At 33.8% G+C, this 6,000-nt stretch overlaps 1 long non-coding RNA gene across 1 annotated transcript in view; it reads left to right on the forward strand.

Moving 5' to 3' along the window:
- LOC132154146 (uncharacterized) overlaps window positions 1–2,650 on the forward strand; it is an 81,334-nt gene extending 78,684 nt beyond the window's left edge. The window contains exon 3 of the long non-coding RNA XR_009437084.1: window positions 2,299–2,650. This is a non-coding gene — a long non-coding RNA (uncharacterized LOC132154146). The remainder of the gene's footprint in view (window positions 1–2,298) is intronic.
- Window positions 2,651–6,000: the final 3,350 nt, after the last annotated feature.

The raw sequence follows: 6,000 nt of genomic DNA on the forward strand, positions 1-6,000 counted from the left end.
AGACAGGGTTCTGTTGAAATGGAGACAGCTTTGAATTGTGAAGGCAAAGGAAAATGGTAAACATCAGTTTAAATGGACTGAAAATAGGAAACAAATCAATACTGCTTTATACCAGGCGCTGTTGGTTTGCAGCAAAGCTGATAGGTTAGGAGCATTTTTCTCAACAATTGCCAGCAAATTGCTCATTTTGTCCGATTTTTTTGTGCAATTATGTTTAATTTGGCTTTACCATTATGGTATCCGAATTGAACAATTTAAGCATTTGCTCATATCCACCTCTATAATTTCTAAATGAATTCATAACTGCACAATTTATGGCTTTTTTACATTTGTATTGTTGTACAAAATCCTTTATACAACGTACATAGAGGATTTTTCAAGAGATGAAAAATTATTGTGGAACTCTTTATACTGCTAGATATATTATAAAAAAATAAAGCTAAAGTGCTTTTTTCAAATATTTTGGGTTCCCCAAAGAACCTTTCAGTGAGCAGTTCTAAAAAGAATGATTATTTTCTTAGTGTAAAGAACATTTTAATAATCTAACGACCATTTTTCCACTACAAAGAATCTTTTGTGGATATGGATATTAAGTTCTTCATGGAACCATCAGTGCCAGTACACTCTTAAAAATAAATGTTCCGGAAGATGGTACGTATTTGCAACAATGTCATAGACGAACTGATAATAAAATAACATTTTATTTCTTTTTCTTTTTTTTGCACGGATGTTAAATATCTTCATGGAACTATCAATGCTAGTAAAGAACCTGTATTTAAACATGAATAATTAATAGTTTATAGTGAACCAAGAAAATCAGGCCTCTTTATGATAATTTATGTCTCATGATCAAAAAGTGGCCCAATCAGCCTGACTTTGCTTTAACCTTTCCTACACTGCATTACAATAAATAAACACTTTTCTATTTGTGATTCCTGAAGTTTCATTCAAAAACTTTTCAAACAACAAGCTCTAAAACTCTTTATAAGGAGAGCAAACAACAGTGTGCTGCTCTTGTGAAGCTCACGACTATTAAACGAGTCAGACACTCTTAACGAAACACAAGCCGGCAGTTCACATCTCCGTTCCCTTTGAAGCCATTCAAATATAGAATCAGGATGACAGTCCTAAAGATGGATGACATGGTTCATTGCGACTCCGAGAGTAAACCAACTTCATTATTTGAGAATATTCCGCACTCTCAGATCCTTTTCCTTTTCTACCCTGATGAAATAAGAGAAGAGAGACAAAACAAAGATGGAAAGAAAAGTAATTGCAAGTCACTCAGAAAGGTCTCACCTAAGAATTTTGTTTTCCAAGTCCACGTGGAGAAACTGAAGTGTTAGATTTCATTTTTGAGGCATTTTTTGTTGAATGTTTGCATTTTCATTCTATTCTCTTGTTTTAACAGCACATATGAAGTGTGACCGTCTTCAATAACATTAACAGACTTTGAAATGTGATCATCTTTGGGATGTTTTAACAATGTTTCAGCATGGAGGCTAAATTCACTTCCTCCCATAGACATCTTATTATGGCGACCATTTAAGCCCCATTGACAAGGTCAAACCGTGACGCTCTCACTCATCACATACTAATTGAGAGTGGCGAGATGATGGACTTTTTAGATATTGACCACAACAACGACTTCAATATCCTCAAATGAGACACTCTACCATTATAAGAGCTCTGACCCTTATTAAATTTCTGACCTCAAATATTTCCAGGCTTAAAGGCCAAAATTAAAAAAGCTGCGTGGTAATTTGGTGACTGTGTTATATTTCTTTTTCGAAAATGAACAAAGAGCAACTTATTTCAGTTGTCAAGAAATCATTTTCCTGCATTACAGTCCTATTTCTAGTGACTTGTAAATTAATTTGAAGCTGAAATGAAGAGACCTGGGGACGACCATAGAGAGAATGATATGTGAAACTCCTGCTGCTTATTTTGTTTGTGGTGAAGTTCTGTCAAAGCGGTTTGCATAGGCAATCTCACGGGTCAGTGCACGCTCTAAATTAAGTTACACATCCTAATTGCTGCCTGTAGAAATTAGAGCCGAAATATGGATGTAATGTAATTAATATACAGCCTTTTTTTTACTGGCCTCACTCTGGAGAAATTTAGTTTATGTGCTAACCTGCTGGTATTTTTAGAAGCCTTTGACATGTTGGTTTGCATTTGTATTCACCATTGAGTTCAGGCTCAGACAAGTGAAATGTTTCAACTGTGCACAATGTATTGCTATTATTCTCGGGTTTATCTAAATACTGTTTATTTTGTGTCTTCCCTTTTCTGTAGTAGGTGCAAGCAAACCTCTTATTAAATCCTAAACACCGTAGCATTAAGTACAGAGCTGTCAGAGAGAACAGTGCAAGACTGGAACAGTTTAGAAGAGGAGAGAACCAGCTAAAGAAGGATAATTATAGAATCTCTTGGCCCAATGCCCGAGAAAATTAGTTTTTTGTTTGTCTTGTGTGCCCCTTTGAGAGGAAGGGATCCTGAATGTTTGGAATAGGTTGGAGAACTGTGGGGTTTTAAACTCTCCTTATCATGTCTGGAAAGATCAAAACCTCAGGACAGATGGACAGCCTTTTCCTCGCCCCAACATTTCTCTGCATATCAAACACAGGAAGAGCTGAAGAAGAGAAAATGTCAACTTAACTTCTGTAATTATCAACACTGTTAAAAAAAACTGTCAAATTTACGGTAAAATACCGGCAGCTGTGGTTGCCAGGAATATACCGTGAAAAAAATGTGGAATCTGTAAAAGACAATACGGTATACTGTTTTTGTAACCCTAAATTTTAAAGTAGAAAACATATTTTTTACCAAAATCATGGTAGAAAAAAACTAATATATTTGTCAATTATACAGTAATTTCATGTAAAAAATGCAACTTTCCATAGCTTTTTATGGATATTTGCAGTAAAAAAAAAGTTATAATATATACACTGTAAAAAAAAAAGTTTTAAAAAAAAATAAGGCAACTTATCGCAAGCGCTTTTTTGAGTAAACTTAACAAACGGGACTAAAGTCCACCCAACTTAAAATAATAATAAGTTGTCACAACATAAATAGTCATGTTAACCTAAAAAATATCAGAACAAAATATCTTTTGTTTACTGAACACAAGGCCTATTATCTATAAGCATACACAATTTTAAAGTGAAAAAAAAGTGAAGTGACATTCAGCCAAGTATGGAGACTTATACTCAGTATTCATCATTTATGCTGCAGCACAAGGGCACCTCAGTTGTGTTATTGCCGACCCGAGTTTCAAACTCACAACCCTAGGATTAGGAGTAAACTCTCTAACCACTAGGCCACAACTTTATATTATTCAAGTCGTCTAAATAAATAAAAGACCATAACACGGGTCAAATAACTATTTTTATTATTGAAAGTTTGTGTTCAAAGCACAAGGACATACCAAGTCTTGTATATTAACTTCTTTACTCAATGCATTTTACACTGAACTCAACACATGGTACATAATGCATGTTAAATAAATCCAGTGTTAATTATACCTTCATACGTTAGCAGTCTTGTGGCATGAAGTCACATGTATTTAACATTTTTGTTTGTTTTTAAAGGAACTATTACATGAAAATTACTATATTGCGTATTTTAACATCAACCTAATCCACTGGGCAAAGTTACTTCCAGTGGACGTCTTTTTATGTCTTTGCAGACGTTGAAAAGACGTCCACTGAGGAGACAGAATGTTTTTATGATGTCTTTTTTTAAATGCTGTAACGGTGTATTTTAAAACGCTGTTTTTGTGGCAAAGAAAGACAAAATTTAAATGAGCTCAGGTGTTATCCACTCTTTGTTGATGATGAGAAAGTCATCACATAATAAGTTTTTTTGTTTGATATTTTTAACAGGCACCAAGAGCAAAATACATATTTTGAAGATGGTCAAAATGAATGCGTTTGAAATAATTTGAGTAAAAGTATCATGTACTCACACACACAGACTTCTAGATTTAGCATATGCATCACAACAACGGTGACAAACAAAAGAGCTCCATAGCACAAACTCATCCTTATTTTCCAGCCTTTTTTGTTCTGATTGTCACCATTGATGTGATGCATATCCAAAATCTTGATGTCTGTTTGTGACGACATGATCTGTTTTCTAAAAATAATTTTTTCTACAAGGTTTCGATCCATAAAAACAAATCCACAGTCGCAACAATACATTAACATCTGATTTTGCTATAATTTGTCACCATTACAAACAAGATGTGTAGAGTACACTTGATCTCAACTCTCTCTCTGCCACAATAAGAGTGTTTTATAACACACAGTTACAGCAGCAAGAGACAAGCTAACACCAGCAAAGAGTGGATAACACCTGAGCTCTTTTAAATTTTGCTTTTCTTTGCCACAAAAACAGAAGTAACTGGAGCAAAGAAGTAACTGGACCAAGATCCCAACTAAACCAAACACTTTCCTCCACAATGGTGACTTCAAGTGAATCAAGTATCAACATTTAAACCTTTGTTAATTCTCAATAAGAGCTTCTCTAGATGTCTGACAGAAATAAAGTCACAAAACCTTGTAAGGAGGATCTGTGAACGTCTATATCGGACGTACAGAAGACATAAAAAACATAAAAAATAGACATCATAAAAACATTCTGTCTCCTCAGTGGACATCTTTTCAACATCTGCAAAGAAATAAAAAGAGGTCCACTGGACGTAACTTTGCCCATTGGATTAGGTTGATGTTAAAATACGCAATATAGTAATTTTCATGTAATAGTTCCTTTAAAAACAAACAAAAATGTTAAATACATGTGGCTTCATGCCAAAAGACTGCTAACGTATGAAGGTATAATAACACTGGATTTATTTAACATGCATTATGTACCATGTGTTGAGTTCAGTGTAAAATGCATTGAGTAAAGAAATTAATATACAAGACTTGGTATGTCCTTGTGCTTTGGACACAAACTTTCAATAATAAAAAAAGTTATTTGACCCGTGTTATGGTCTTTTATTTATTTAGACGACTTGAATAATGTAAAGTTGTGGCCTAGTGGTTAGAGAGTTTGACTCCTAACCCTAGGGTTGTGAGTTTGAAACTCGGGCCGGCAATAACACAACTGAGGTGCCCTTGAGCAAGCCACTGAACCACCAACTGCTCCCCGGGTGCTGCAGCGTAAATTATGGTGTGTGTGTGCACGATGGGTGAAATGTAGAGCATGAATTCTGAGTATAAGTCTCCATACTTGGCTGAATGTCGTGTCACTTTTTTCACTTTAAAATTGTGTATGCTTATAGATAATAGGCCTTGTGTTCAGCAAACAAAATATATTTTGTTCTGATATTTTTAAGGTTAACATGACTATTTATGTTGTGACAACTTATTGTTATTTTAAGTTGGGTGGACTTTAGTCCCGTTTGTTAAGTTTACTCAAAAAAGCGATTGCGATAAGTTGCCTTATTTTTTTAAGTTGATGCAACTTTTTTTTTTTTTACAGTGATATATTATGATATTATAACTTTTTTTTTTACTGCAAATGTCCGTAAAAAGCTATGGAAACTTGCATTTTTTACATAAAATTACTGTATAATTGACAAATATATTTGTTTTTTTCTACCATGATTTTGGTAAAAAAATATGTTGTCTACCGTAAAATTTAGGGTTACAAATACCGTATTGTCTTTTACAGATTCCACATTTTTTTCATGGTATATTCCTGGCAACCACAGCTGCCGGTATTTTACCATAAATTTGACAGTTTTTTTTAACAGTGTAACTTTTAATCTGTATATCAGTACCTGAATTTTAAAATAAAAAAATATTATCAATTTTATTGTCTTTTACTGCTGATATTAGCTTTTTTTAAATGGTATTTACTTGTTGTATTATTACGGTGGACCCTATTTTTTAACATCTTGCTTCTGTAAAAATGGATGTTTTTGTTTGCTTAAAAATCTACAGATTTATACTGTGAATTCCAATGTGCACAACCCCAAAAGATGTAGTT

This window comes from Carassius carassius, chromosome 12 (genome assembly GCF_963082965.1).
Source record: "Carassius carassius chromosome 12, fCarCar2.1, whole genome shotgun sequence".
Taxonomy (NCBI): domain Eukaryota; kingdom Metazoa; phylum Chordata; class Actinopteri; order Cypriniformes; family Cyprinidae; genus Carassius; species Carassius carassius.